We start from the raw sequence: 15558 nt of genomic DNA, 5'->3' as shown, positions 1-15558 counted from the left end.
AGGGGCACCCTATTAATTATTACTCCACGGTGAAACAGCCTGATCTGAGTTCTGCTCTCGAGCTTCCAACGCCCAATAAACCAGCATTGCTCCGTCACTAATGGATTACATTCCACCGAGAAGCAACAAGCTTCTTGTTTGCTGATTGGCATCTGCTGCTGTCGGAGGTGGGGATAAATGGAGAGATGGAGGGGTGAGGGGGTGGTGGGGTAAAGGGACTCCGAGGAGAATGGGTGATAGATGACAGCAAACTCCTGACTCCATACCTCTATTCTCCTTGGTAAATGGTCATGGCTGAGACGGGCTTATGTAGTAAGTATTTCTATGATGCCAAGGCAATGATTCTCATAAGAGTCTCGACTGTAACCTGAATAGTGTCTGAGGGAGGGTTCACCCCAGTCAATGCACAATGTCTCCATGCACAGCTCATTGCTGTTCCTCCTGGGTCCCCTTCACCTGAAAGCAGTAAAGTGGGATGCCAAATGTAAACATAAGCCAAGCACAGGGTTTAGCATGGGCTTTAATCCTCAGAGATGGAGGCAAAACCACAGAGGTGGATCACTGCAATCCATTCACAGATCCACTGAGACCTTGATGATTCAGGCCTCCAGTCCCAATTTTCTACTGGCTCTCGTCCAAATAAAAAGGAACCAACGAAGGTTAGCCTAGTGCCAGGAAGAGCAATGGCCTGAGCAGCAAGAGGCAATGAGGCCTCAAGAAGGTCAGAATGCTGGTGACCAAGGGCCAGTGTGACTGCGAACAATGACCCAATCTTGGGTATATTGCAAGCTCGCCCAAAGCAGGGACTGGTGTGGTTAGTTCTCACAGCAAGGTCTTTACTGGGAGCAAGTTGCTGCCTTGAGCAGAATATTGTATAATTAAATTCATCTCTGTACTCTGACTGTGGCTTCCTCAAGTTTCTAAAGCCACCTTAAACTTTCTTCCAAGTGGCTCCTTTCAGGGCTTCACTGGGGACCTGAATAGCATTTTCCAGTCAGCAACACACACATACATCAGGGAGGTGACAGATTCTTCAATGGTTTCCGGTGTATTTTGATTGCAACCCCTTTATTCGAGGTCAATTGCTACCCTTGATAAGGAGATGAGCAGGCCAAACAAATCTCCAAATGAGGCCTCACAAAGGCTGAAGTAAAGTGCAAAAAAAATGTTATTTTACACACAATCCCTTCTGCAGTCAAGGGTAACTTGCCAATTGCCTCCTTACTTACAGCCTGCACCTGCATATTAGCTGAGTTACAATTGAACATGGGCATCCCATCATTTTCCTAGCATCGAGGGAAGCCTCTAGTTTTCTATTGTGGAGAGCTTCACTCTTTTTTAAAAATAATTTAGAGTACCCAATTCATTTTTCCAATTAAGGGGCAATTTAGTGTGGCCAATCCACCTACCCTGCTCATCTTTGTGTTGTGGGGGCGAAACCCACGCAAACACGGGGAAAATGTGCAAACTCCACACGGACAGCGACCCAGAGCTGGGATCGAACCTGGGACCTCAGCGCCGTGAGGCAGCAGTGCTAACCACTGTGCCACCGTGCTGTCCTGAGATTCACTCTTTTAACACTCAACTTGCACATACAGCGTTCCTGGCCATCCACGTGGCCAGTTTAGCTTTTCTTGAGGATCTGTGTCCCCATCCATATCTCACATCAGGTCAACAGCAGCAGGAGACGCAACGGCCTCGCTGCACATTCTGAGCAGACATAATTGTCACAATTCTGAAACTGATGAGCTGCAAGTAACGGATTACATGAAACCAAGGCCGTATAGTCACAATTGATAGCCAGTGTTTAAGCATCCTCCTTTCGGAATATTCAGTAATCACAATGTTGATAATGTGAGAGAAGTGATTCTATAGGAGGTCATTATCGGACTCTGATGGGGGACCAAGTTTCATGTGATTAAATACCCATGACCATGCAGCAACAAGCAGGAAGGTGAAAATATGAGACACTTCCAGTGTAAGTGAACAAGTATTTATAAGTCCCAAAACTGTATACAATAGTTATGCACCCGTGCCATCTGTGTGCCTTTACAATCTCTTTATCTTTCTTTTCCTCTTCCTAGATGATGTTCTGACATCCACAATTGAGGTGGGGGAAGCCTGCTGACGGATCGGCCCTGTTGACTATGATGACTTTGGCAGGTGTTCTCTGGTGCCCGAGGCCATTGGGCCATGGCCTGCTTAGGATCTTTATACCCTCTTTGCATCTCCCAACTGTTTTCTTAAGGCCGAGTCCAGAGACTCAGGGCACAACAGGGGCTGTGAGTGATCTAGCTGTCACCTAGCTGTCACCTATCGCTGGCTTTGAAAGCAGGCCAAGGCAGGCCAGCAGCACGGTTCAATTCCCGTACCAGCCTCCCCGAACAGGCGCTGGAATGTGGCGACTAGGGGCTTTTCACAGTAACTTCATTTGAAGCCTACTTGTGACAATAAGCGATTTTAATTTCATTTCATTTCCTCTGCCAGCTGTGGACACGTACCAATGATGCGCTTACCAGATTGTGAGTCCAAGCCTACTCAAGAACATGCAGCCACAGAGGCGAATGCCTCTGCATTGGTGAACGGTACCGGTGAATGACATCACCCTCAGAGGTAGGTTTAGGGCTGGAGTTGTGGGTGGTCTTCCCTCTTTACTTCATCCATTTCTTGCTGGTACCTGGAAACGAGACGAGAAAAATTTAGTGGATGCCTCAGCAGGCTCCGTTATCTATGTCTCACTCACACTGCTGCCTTACGGCGCTGAGGACCTGGGTTCGATCGGCATGGAATTTGCACATTCTCCCCATGTCTGCATGGGTCCCACCCCCACAACCCAAAAATCTGTGTGGAGTAGGTGGATTGGCCACACTAAATTGCCCCTTAATTGGAAAAAAATAATTGGGTACTCAAATTTATAAAAAAATAATAATTTAAATAATTAAACACTGAAAAACATGGAAAACCAACATGCACTTACTTTCTTTATTATTGTCAGAAGTAGGCTTACGTTAACAATGCAAATAAGTTACTGTGAAAATTCCCCAGTCGCTAAACTCCGGCGCCTATTCGAGTACACAGGAGAATTTAGAATGTGTAACTCATCGAACAAGCACGTCTTTTGCGACTTGTGAGAGGAAACCAGAGCACCCGGAGGAAATCCACGCAGGCACGGGCGGCTGGATTCTCCCGTACCCGGCGGGACGGAGTGGCGTGAACAACTCCGGCGTCAGGCCAGGCCCGACCCTGAGTGGTTCGCGCCCCGCGGGATAGGGGCCCCGTGGGATTGGGGCTTGGCGCCACGCCAACCGGCGGCGAAGGGCCTCCACCGGCCGGCGCGAGTTGGCGCATGCGCGGAAGTGCCACCGCATGCTGGCGTCATCCCCATCGCGGAGGACCACAATGGCCGATGCGGAGTAATAGAGTGCCCCCAGGGCACAGGCCCGCCCGCAGATCGGAGGGCCCCGACCACGGGCCAGGCCACTGTGGGGGCACCTCCAGGGGCAAGATCCCCCTGCAACCCCCCAGGAACACCGGAGCCCGCCCGCACCACCAGGTCCCGCTGGTAAGGGACCTACTCTGATTTACGCCGGCGGGACCGGCTACAGACGGGCGGGACTTCGGCCCATCGTGGGCCGGAGAATTCAGGCGGCCCCAGCAGCCATTGAGTCGCACCGGACCCCGCCATTCTCCGAGGCGGGCAGCGCGACTCACACCGGGCCTGCTTTTGGGGGGCGGGAGAATTAGGAGGATGGCGGGGGTGGGATTCATGCCGACCCCCGGCGATTCTCCCACTCGGTGGGGGGTTGGAGAATCCCGCTCAGGGAGAACATGCAGACTCTGCACAGACAGTGACCAAAGCAGGAATCAAACCTGGGACCCTGGTGCTGTGAAGCAACAGTGCAAACCACTGTGCTACCATGTAATGTTGACTTTATCACTCAAAAGTTAAATGCAGCACTTAACAACACATTCACAACTCTTTTGACATTTACTGTCAAAATGTCTTCAGGTACAGGTTTGTTTTTGACAGGCATAAAATGACAAAATGATACATGATTGTACATAAGTATACGACCACTTTATCTTAATGTCTACTAATGATGAAAATGCCGTAGATAATAAGCGTTAGACTTCACCTGCATGACATATCTTGCCTGTAAAATTAGACTCAAGAAGCACATTTATCTTCAGTTATCATTGCAGTTCACGTTTTAATGCCTTCTGTGTGTAAATCATGTGCTTCGTATACTTGCTACGAATGATAACATATTGACATTTGAATTCAACTCAGTTGACAAAATATCTGAATTAAACATAACTGGCTCTAAACCTCAGAGAACCAAAGTACAAAAAGAAAATCGCAAATTTTAAATCATGAACTTCTAAATTGTTCATTTATAGAAGATCCTCAGATATCATTGGCATGCGCAAAGCTCTTCCTTGAAAGGCATGCCAATTTCCTTCATTGTTAATTCTCTCTGAGCATTTCACTATTCAGATCCGGTAAGCAATCTAACAATGAAAGAAGGGCAGCGGAAGCAGCGATCCAGTGCAGAACCTTTCAGAGTCTTTGAAAGCATTGAGGGAAATAGTGCGGTAAAGTCATTTTGGTAAAAATGTAGGCGGGTGCGGGGGCAGATATCTTTGTCTTCACCCTCGCTGATTGCCCAAAGACGGGTCCTGTTGGGGTGGAGGTCAGCTTCTCCGCCCTGTGCCTCGGCTTGGCGGGGGGGGGGAGCTGCAGGAATTTCTGACTCTCGAGAAGGTGACATTTGAGCTGAGGGGGATGAACAAAGAACAAAGAACAAAGAAAAGTACAGCACAGGAACAGGCCCTTCAGCCCTCCAAGCCCATGCCGACCATGCTGCCCGACTAAAATAAAATCTTAGACACTTCCTGTGTCCGTATCCCTCTATTCCCATCCTATTCATGTATTTGTCGAGATGCCCCTTAAATGTCACTATCGTCCCTGCTTTCACCACCTCCTCTGGCAGCGAGTTCCAGGCACTCACTACCCTCTGTGTAAAAAACTTGCCTTGTACATCTCCTCTAAACCTTTCCCCTCGCACCTTAAACCTATGCCCCCTAGTAATTGACCCCTCTACCCTGGGGAAAAGCCTCTGACTACCCACTCTGTCTATGCCCCTCATAATTGTGTAGACCTCTATCAGGTCGCTCCTCAACCTCCGTCGTTCCAGTGAGAACAAACCGCATTTATTCAACCGCTCCTCATAGCTAATGCCCTCCATACCAGGCAACATCCTGGTAAATCTCTTCTGCACCCTCTCTAAAGCCTCCACATCCTTCTGGTAGTGTGGCGACCAGAATTGAACACTATATTCCAAGTGTGGCCTAACTAAGGTCCTGCACAGCTGCAACATGACTTGTCAATTCTTGTACTCAATGCCCCGGCCAATGAAGGCAAACATGCCATATACCTTCTTGAAAACCTTCTCCACCTGTGTTGCCCCTTTTCGTGACCTGTGGACCTGTACACATAGATTCTCTGACTATCAATACTCTTGAGGGTTCTACCATTCACTGTATATTTCCTACCTGCATTAGACCTTCCAAAATGCATTACCTCACATTTGTCCGGATTAAACTCCATCTGCCATCTCTCCGCCCAAGTCTCCAAACGATCTAAATCCTGCTGTATCCTCTGACAGTCTTCATCGCTATCCGCAATTCCACCAACCTTTGTGTCATCTGCAAACTTACTAATCAGACCAGTTACATTTTCCTCTAAATCATTTATATATACTACGAACAGCAAAGGTCCCAGCACTGATCCCTGTGGAACACCACTAGTCACAGCCCTCCAATTAGAAAAGCACCCTTCCTTTGCTACTCTCTGCCTTCTATGACCTAGCCAGTTCTGTATCCACCTTGCCAGCTCACCCCTGATCCCATGTGACTTCACCTTTTGTACCAGTCTACCACGAGGGACCTTGTCAAAGGCCTTACTAAAGTCCATATAGACAACATTCACTGCCCTACCTGGATCAATCATCTTTATGACCTCTTCGAAAATCTCTATCAAGTTAGTGAGACAAGACCTCCCCTTCAAAAAACCATGATGCCTGTCACTAATACGTCCATTTGCTTCTAAATGGGAGTAGATCCTATCTTGAAGAATTCTCTCCAGTAATTTCCCTACCACTGGCGTAAGGCTCACCGGCCTGTAGTTCCCTGGATTATCCTTGCCACCCTTCTTAAACAAAGGAACAACATTGGCTATTCTCCAGTCCTCCGGGACATCACCTGAAGACAGTGAAGATCCAAAGATTTCTGTCAAGGCCTCAGCAATTTTCTCTCTAGCCTCCTTCAGTATTCTGGGATAGATCCCATCAGGCCCTGGGGAATTATCCACCTTAATATTTTTCAAGACACCCAACACCTCGGCTTTTTGGATCTCAATGTGACCCAGGCTATCTACACACCCTTCTCCAGACTCAACATCAACCAATTCCTTCTCTTTGGTGAATGCTAATCAAAGTATTCATTTAGTACTTCGCCCATTTCCTCTGGCTCCACACATACATTCCCTTGCCTATCCTTCAGTGGGCCAACCCTTTCTCTGGCTACTCTCTTGCTTTTCATGTACGTGTAAAAAGCCTTGGAATTTTTCTTAACCCTATTTGCCAATGACTTTTCGTGACCCCTTGCTTAAGTTCCTTCCTACTTTCCTTATATTCCAGACAGGCTTTGTCTGTTCCCAGCCCAGGCCAAATGCCTCCTTCTTCTTTTTGACAAGGTCTACAAATCTCTCGTTATCCAAGGTTCCCGAAATTTGACGTATTTATCCTTCTTCCTCACAGGAACATGCCAGTCCTGAATTCCTTTCAACTGACATTTGAAAGCCTCCCACATGTCAGATGTTGATTTACCCTCAAACATCCGCCCCCAATCTAGGTTGTTCAGTTCCCGCCTAATATTGTTATCATTAGCCTTCCCCCAATTTAGCACATTGACCCTAGGACTACTCTTATCCTTGTCCACCAGCACTTTAAAACTTACTGAATTGTGGTCACTGATCCCGAAATGCTCCCCTGCTGAAACTTCTACCACCTGGCCAGGCTGATTCCCCAATACCAGATCCAGTATAGCCCCTTCCCGAGTTGGGCTGTCTACAAATTGTATTAAGAAGCCCTCCTGGAAGCTCCTTACAAACTCTGCCCTGTCTAAGCCCCTAGCACTAAGTGAATCCCAGTCAATATTGGGGAAGTTGAAGTCTCCCATCACAACAACCCTGTTGTTTTTACTCGTTTCCAAAAGCTGTCTACTTATCTGCTCCTCTATCTCCCGCTCACTGTTGGGAGGCCTGTAGTAAACCCCCAACATTGTGATTGTACCCTTCTTATTCCTGATCTCTCCCCATATAGCCTCGCTGCCTTCTGAGGTGTCCTCCCGTAGTACAGCTGTGATATTCTCCCTAACCAGTAGCGCAACTCCGCCACCCCTTTTACATCCCCCTCTATCCCGCCTGAAACATCTAAATCCTGGAACGTTTAGCTGCCAATCCTGTCCTTCCCTCAACCAGGTCTCTGTAATAGCAACAACATCATAGTTCCAAGTACTAATCCATCTGCCTTACCCGTAATACTTCTTGCATTAAAACATATGCACTTCAGGCCATCAGACCCGCTGTGTTCAGCAACATCTCCCTTTCTGGTCTGCCTCAGAGCCATACTGGCCCTATTCCCTGGTTCTCCCTCAATGCTTTCACATTCTGACCTATTGCTCTGGTGCCTACCCCCCTGCCATACTAGTTTAAACCCTCCCGTGTGACACTAGCAAACCTCGCGGCCTGGATATTTATGCTTCTCCAGTTTCTATGCAACCCGTCCTTCTTATAGAATTTACAGTGCAGAAGGAGGCCATTCAGCCCATCGAGTCTGCACCAGCTCTTGGAAAGAGCACCCTACCCAAGGTCAACACCTCCACCCTATCCCCATAACCCAGTAACCCCACCCAAGACTGAGGGCAATTTTGGACAGGAGGGGCAATTTGTCATGGCCAATCGACCTAACCTGCGCATCTTTGGACTGTGGGAGGAAACCGGGGAACCCAGAGGAAATCCACGCACACACGGGGAGGATGTGCAGACTCCGCACAGACAGTGACCCAAGCCGGAATCGAACCTGGGACCCTGGAGCTGTGAAGCAATTGTTCTATCCACAATTCCCCAGAAGAGCTCCCAGTGGTCCAGATAACGGAAACCCTCCCTCCTACACCAGCTGTTTAGCCACGTGTTTAGCTGCTCTGTCTCCCTATTTCTAGCCTCACTGGCACATGGCACAGGGTGTAATCCCGAGATTGCAACCCTAGAGGTCCTGTCTTGTAACTTTCTGCCTAGCTCCCTGAACTCCTGCTGCAGAACCTCATGCCCCTTCCTGCCTATGTCATTAGTACTAATATGTACAATGACCTCTGCCTGTTTGCCTACCCCCTTCAGGATGCCCGCTACCAGTTCGGCGACATCCTGGACCCTGGCACCAGGGAGGCAACATACCAACCTGGAGTCACTTTCACTCCACGGAAGTGCCTATCTGTGCCTCTCACTATAGAGTCCCCTATGACTATTGCTCTTCTGCCCTTTGACCCTCCCTTCTGCACATCAGAGCCAACCGTGGTCCCACTGCTCTGGCTGCTGCTGTTTTCCTCTGATAGGCTATCCCTCCGACAGTATCCAAAGGGGTAGACCTGTTCGAGAGGGGACAACCACAGGGGATTCCTGCACTGACTACCTGCCCTTTCCGGTGGTCACCCATTTCTCTGCCTGCACCTTGGGTGTGACCACATTTATATAACTGCTATCTATGACGCTTTCCACCACCTGCATGCTCCTAAGTGCATCCAACTGCTGCTCCAACCGAACCATGCGGTCTGTGAGGAGCTCCAGTTGGGTGCACTTTCTGCAGATGAAGCCATCCGGGACCCTGGAAGCCTCCCGGGCCTGCCACATCTCACAGTCAGAGCACTGCACCCCTCTAATTGACATTGCGTCAATTAATTAGTAAATTTAATTTAACATTAAAAAAAAAGTTACTGTTAACTATATGTTTTCTAGCACTAGATTTCTACTATAAATGTGAAAGCTAAATACAGTACTCTCCGATCTCTGGCTTAGATACCTCTCTAAATTATAATTAAGTAATTATGTTTAATCAGTTTAACAATGCTTAATTTTTAAATTTAGTGTAGATTCCCAACAGGCCAATCAGGTCACAGCTTTACTGTGATGTCACTTCAGTTTCCCTTCCCCCCCACACACAATCTGAAAAGGTAATAAAAATAAAAATAAATAAACATCACTTAACTTCCCAGGTTCTCAGATGCTCTCTGGTTCTCTCCCTGCAGATTAAAAGTTACAGGCCAGAAGTAAGAGAGAGAACAAAACAGTAGGGAAAAAGCACCTTCTCCCACTCTGCACCGAATTACCTCACTGCACCAATTTACCAAGTTCCAATTTCCCTCTCTGAGTGTGTCTCCTTCACTTGCGCAAAGCTTACTGAGTGCGCTTTCTGTCTGTCTTTTATACAGACCTCAGCTAACCAGGGTGACTCATACTACTTAAGCTTCAAAGAGAAGAATACAATGTGCACCTTTGTGCCACTAAACAGGCCTCAGATGACTGACAGCTAACTGCCTCTCAGCAATTAGGGTGGGGGCAACTTCAGCCAATCAGACACTAATCTACACACTGCACTTTTAACTGAAAAAACAGCAGAATTAGATTTACCACTTACCTTTCCTGATTACCCCACTGCACCAAATTACAAAAGTTCCAACTTCCCACTCTGGATGTGTTTCACTCAGGCTGTGTCTCCTCGACTTGCGCAGAGAAGGAAGGGTTCTACAAATCGGGCGAGTGTTATTATGCACTTTTGAGAATTGGTTACCATCAAACATTAGAGGGGGTGAACGGCGTGGTTGGGGGTTATTTTGTTCTTGAGTACACGGTTTACTGATTGATGGTTAATTTTCTTTCTTTTTTACTTGGAATGTACGGCTGATGCTTTGGTCCCTATACTGAAGGGGATGCTGTTTGGTGATTGACACTGCATTTGATTTTGTTTGTTTTCTTTTGTTGTTTATTTGCTGAAGATGAGGAGAATAAAAAGATATTTTAAAAAGTAATTTTGGTAAAATGTTCCAAAGGCCATGGGTATAGGAGCTGAAGGACAGATCTCCCTTGGTAAAAGGGAGCAAGTGAACCAATGGTAATCTGGGATCAAAAGAGTAGAGAATTTTAGCAGAGACAAACAGCTGGAGGAAATTGATCAAATCATGTAGAGCAAGGCAATGTGAAAGATCAGGACAACAATCTTGGAGATGCTAATCTGTAGGATTAGGCGAAACCGGGATGATGGACTTGTGGTGGCAGCCATGGGGTGAGTGATCGCACACAGGCCAGCTCCGGCTCGAAGGCATGGTTTTGAGCTCTATTTACCCAAAAATGGGAGAATTTTGACTGGAAAGTGTGGTTGAAGGTGTGGAGAAGGAGATCCCCCTGGGAATAGCATGTCCACTGGTTATCAGACTCCGCAGAAGAAGGTTAAAAACCTGGCCAAGGAATTAGAAGAGATCCGTGGCGCAGCAAGAATTGGAAAGCTGGCAGCGGGGGAAGGGTCGTTGCATGTCGGAAAACCCCAGATGGAGCAGCTGATGCCATTCATCAGAGAGGAGTTCCAACAGCAATGAAAGGAGATGCAGGAAGATCGATCGAAGGCCATCAAAGAGCAGTTGCACCCCTGAAAGGCTTGATGGAGAGGGTGGAAAAGTGCATGGAGGCACAGGGGTCGCAGATCCAGGTGATGGAGAGGGTGATGTCTGACCACAGTGATCGGATGGTGGCATTGGAGGCGGAGGTGGGACACCTGGGGCAAGTCATTAACAGCAAAGGTAGAGGAGAAGGTCAACATGAAGGTCAAGCTGAATCTGCGTATGGTCGGCCTCCTGAAGGAGTGGAAGGCACGAATGCTACGAGAAGTGTCAAGAGGATACTGGTGGGGCTGGTGGCGGAGCGGTTACTGAACAATGTCCCAGATGTGGATAGAGCTTATAGGTCTCTAAGGCAGAAGACAAGAGCGGGGGAGCCACCGCAGGTGGTGATTGTGAGGCTCCACAAATTTGTGGAGAAGGAAATGATCCTGCGGTGGGCCATGGAGAAATGGAACTCTGAATAGGGGCGGGGAACAAAGTCCGAATATACCAGGACATTGGAGCGGAGCTGGCGAAAAGATGTGTTGGGTTTAACAGGGCCAAGGCTCTCTATCGATGGCAGATCAGGTCTTGGGTGCTATACCTGGTGAAACTATGGGTGACTTTTGAAGGTGGGGTTACTATTTTAAAACCCCAGAGGAGGCCAATGACTTTATTAAAGAGCACAAACTGCGGGTGAACAGAACTTTGATGCGAGGCCGAGGAATTGGCACAACAGAGTTTGGAGGACGCGGGTAGTGTGGGGGTCGGAAGGTGGGTGGGCTTTTCTTTCTTCTCTGGCGAGGGATTTAATTATGGTGACTATTTGCTCTGGGGTAGTAAGTTTGTAAGGGGGCTACTGCGCCCTCCCCGTCCTGCCACCTGTGGTGGTGTTTATTTTTTGAAGGAGGTAACCTGTGGCTTTAGATGTGTCTTTGTTTGGGTGGGGGAGGGTGAGATCCACGGGGAGCCATTTACACAGATTAAGGAGGAAAGGATGGGGGGATGATTGGAGAGGGAGATAGGAAATGAGGTAGGGGAGATGGCCGTGAGGGTTGGCCGACGGGATGGGAACAGGGTGAGGTGGGGGCAGAGGAAGACGGAGGGAAGGGGGGAGGCCGGAAGGGAGATGTAAGGTGGCAGGGTTCGAGGAAAAGCGTGGTAATGGGTGGACATCTTGGATAGGCCCGGTTTAGCGTGAAATTAAAGGGGCCAGAATCAGTAGGGGAGGATAGTAGAGGGGAGTGGAGGCGCAAGTCTCTGGGAGGGCTCATAATATGGAACATGCGGAGGCTGAGCAGGCCAGTGAAAAGATCTCGGGTCCTTGCGCACTTGAGAAGGTGAAAGATAAGGTTAGGTTAAGAAAGGATTGGTGGGTCAGGTATTTCACTCAGGGTTTGACTCAAAGTCGCAGGGCGTGCGGTCATTCTGTTGAGTAAAAAGACAGGGTTTGTCAAGCGCGAGAGGAGAGACAGCCAGGACATTGAAAACAGCGCGAGAGGAGAGACAGCCGGGACATTGAAAACAGCGCGAGAGGAGAGACAGCCGGGACATTGAAAACAGCGCGAGAGGAGAGACAGCCGGGACATTGAAAAGAGCGCGAGAGGAGAGACAGCCAGGACATTGAAAACAGCGCGAGAGGAGAGACAGCCGGGACATTGAAAACAGCGCGAGAGGAGAGACAGCCGGGACATTGAAAACAGCGCGAGAGGTAAGACAGTCGGGACATTGAAAACAGCGCGAGAGGAGAGACAGCCGGGACATTGAAAACAGCGCGAGAGGAGAGACAGCCGGGACATAGAAAAGAGCGCGAGAGGAGAGACAGCCGGGACATAGAAAAGAGCGCGAGAGGAGAGACAGCCGGGACATTGAAAACAGCGCGAGAGGAGAGACAGCCGGGACATTGAAAAGAGCGCGAGAGGAGAGACAGCCGGGACATAGAAAAGAGCGCGAGAGGAGAGACAGCCAGGACATTGAAAACAGCGCGAGAGGAGAGACAGCCGGGACATTGAAAACAGCGCGAGAGGAGAGACAGCCGGGACATTGAAAACAGCGCGAGAGGAGAGACAGCCGGGACATTGAAAACAGCGCGAGAGGAGAGACAGCCAGGACATTGAAAATAGCGCGAGAGGTAAGACAGTCGGGACATTGAAAACAGCGCGAGAGGAGAGACAGCCGGGACATTGAAAACAGCGCGAGAGGAGAGACAGCCGGGACATTGAAAACAGCGCGAGAGGAGAGACAGCCGGGACATTGAAAAGAGCGCGAGAGGAGAGACAGCCAGGACATTGAAAACAGCGCAAGAGGAGAGACAGCCAGGACATTGAAAACAGTGCGAGAGGAGAGACAGCCGGGACATTGAAAACAGCGCGAGAGGAGAGACAGCCAGGACATTGAAAAGAGCGGGAGGGGACACATTGAGAGCGGCGGGGTGCCAGTGGGAGCAAAGATAATATAAGGCGGGAACCGGAAGTACGACCCGCGGACTTCTGGGAAGGATTTTCTCCTAGCCAATAAATTGTGGTGGAGAGGATACCCGAGACACTACACGTGTAGTGTCTCCCACCCGCCCTCCTCCTCTAACCTAATAATAAGACCCATTGGGGTGAGCAGGTAAGTGCTATATTATATTATTATTTTTTTATTTGTTTTATATTTGTTTACCAGAACTTGGTTGAAATTAAGTGGGATGGCAGGGAAGGTAGTGCAATGTTCCTCCTGCAGAATGTTTGAGGTGAGGGATGCCGTTAGTGTCCCTGCTGATTTTACCTGCAGGAAGTGCAGCCAGCTCCAGCTCCTACAAGACCGAGTTATGGTACTGGAGCTGGAGTTGGATGAACTTCGGATCATTCGGGAGGCAGAGGTAGTCATAGATAGGAGCTTCAGGGAAGTAGTTACACCAAAGACTGGAGATAGATGGGTAACTGTAAGAGGGACTGGGAAGAAGCAGACAGTGCAGGGACCCCCTGCGGTCGTTCCCCTGAGTAACAAGTATACCGTTTTGGATACTTGTGGGGGGACGACTTACCAGGGGTAAGCCATGGGGTGCGGGACTCTAGCACGGAGTCTGTCCCTGTTGCTCAGAAGGGAAGGGGGGAGAGGAGTAGAACATTAGTAATTGGGGACTCAATAGTCAGGGGCACAGATAGGAGATTTTGTGGGAGCGAGAGAGACTCACGTTTGGTATGTTGCCTCCCAGGTGCAAGGGTAAGTGATGTCTCGGATCGTGTTTTTCGGGTCCTTAAGGGGGAGGGGGAGCAGCCCCAAGTCGTAGTCCACATTGGCACTAACGACATAGGTAGGAAAGGGGACAAGGATGTCAGGCAGGCCTTTAGGGAGCTAGGATGGAAGCTCAGAGCGAGAACAAACAGAGTTGTTATCTCTGGGTTGTTGCCCGTGCCACGTGATAGTGAGACGAGGAATAGAGAGAGAGAGCAATTAAACACGTGGCTACAGGGATGGTGCAGGCGGGAGGGATTCAGATTTCTGGATAACTGGGGCTCTTTCTGGGGAAGGTGGGACCTCTATAGACAGGATGGTCTACATCTGAACCTAAGGGGCACCAATATCCTGGGGGGGAGATTTGTTAGTACTCTTTGGGGGGGGTTTAAACTAATTCAGCAGGGGCATGGGAACCTGGATTGTACTTTTGGGGTGCGAGAGATTGAGAGTAGAGAGGTCAGGAGCACAGATTTGACTTCGCAGGAGGGCGGCAGTGTTCAGGTAGGTGGTTTGAAGTGTGTCTATTTCAATGCCAGGAGTATATGAAGTAAGGTAGGGGAACTGGCAGCATGGGTTGGTACCTGGGACTTCGATGTTGTGGCCATTTCAGAGACATGGATAGAGCAGGGACAGGAATGGTTGTTGCAGGTTCCGGGGTTTAGGTGCTTTAGTAAAGTCAGAGAAGGGGGCAAAAGAGGGGGAGGTGTGGCGCTGCTAGTCAAGGACAGTATTACGGTGGCAGAAAGGGTGCAAGATGGGGACTCTTCTTCCGAGGTAGTATGGGCTGAGGTTAGAAACAGGAAAGGAGAGGTCACCCTGCTGGGAGTTTTCTATAGGCCACCTAATAGTTCTAGAGATGTAGAGGAAAGGATGGCGAAGATGATTCTGGAAAAGAGCGAAAGTAACAGGGTAGTTGTTATGGGAGACTTTAACTTTCCTAATATTGACTGGAAAAGATATAGTTCGAGTACATTGGATGGGTCGTTCTTTGTACAATGTGTGCAGGAGGGTTTTCTGACACAATATGTTGACAGGCCAACAAGAGGTGAGGCCACTTTGGATTTGGTTTTGGGTAATGAACCAGGCCAGGTGTTAGATCTGGAGGTAAGTGAACACTTTGGAGACAGTGACCACAATTCGGTGACCTTTACATTAGTGATGGAAAGGGATAAGTATACCCCGCAGGGCAAGAGTTATAGCTGGGGAAGGGCAATTATGATGCCATTAGACATGACTTAGGATGTGTAGGTTGGAGAAGTAGGCTGCAAGGGTTGGGCACACTGGATATGTGGAGCTTGTTCAAGGAACAGCTATTGCGTGTTCTTGATCAGTACGTACCAGTCAGACAGGGAGGAAAGGGTAGAGCGAGGGAACCGTGGTTTACCAAAGAAGTGGAATCTCTTGTTAAGAGGAAAAAGGAGGCCTATGTGAAGATGAGGCGTGAAGTTTCTGTTGGGGCGCTTGATAGTTACAGGGAAGCGAGGAAGGATCTAAAGAGAGAGCTAAGACGAGCAAGGAGGGGACATGAGAAGTCTTTGGCAGGTAGGAGCAAGGAAAACCCAAAAGTTTTCTATAGGTATGTCAGGAATAAAAGAATGACTAGGGTAAGAGTAGGGCCAGTCAAGGACA

At 48.8% G+C, this 15558-nt stretch overlaps 1 long non-coding RNA gene across 1 annotated transcript in view; it reads left to right on the top strand.

Annotated features, from left to right (window-relative positions):
- Positions 1-2082: 2082 nt before the first annotated feature.
- Positions 2083-15558, top strand: part of LOC119972660 — a 35699-nt gene continuing 22223 nt past the window's right edge. Inside the window, exons 1-2 of the long non-coding RNA XR_005462132.1 lie at positions 2083-2163; positions 2488-2613. This is a non-coding gene — a long non-coding RNA (uncharacterized LOC119972660). The remainder of the gene's footprint in view (positions 2164-2487; positions 2614-15558) is intronic.

Source organism: Scyliorhinus canicula, chromosome 10 (assembly GCF_902713615.1).
Source record: "Scyliorhinus canicula chromosome 10, sScyCan1.1, whole genome shotgun sequence".
Taxonomy (NCBI): Eukaryota; Metazoa; Chordata; class Chondrichthyes; order Carcharhiniformes; family Scyliorhinidae; genus Scyliorhinus; species Scyliorhinus canicula.
This window is presented reverse-complemented; position numbering and strand designations above follow the sequence as displayed.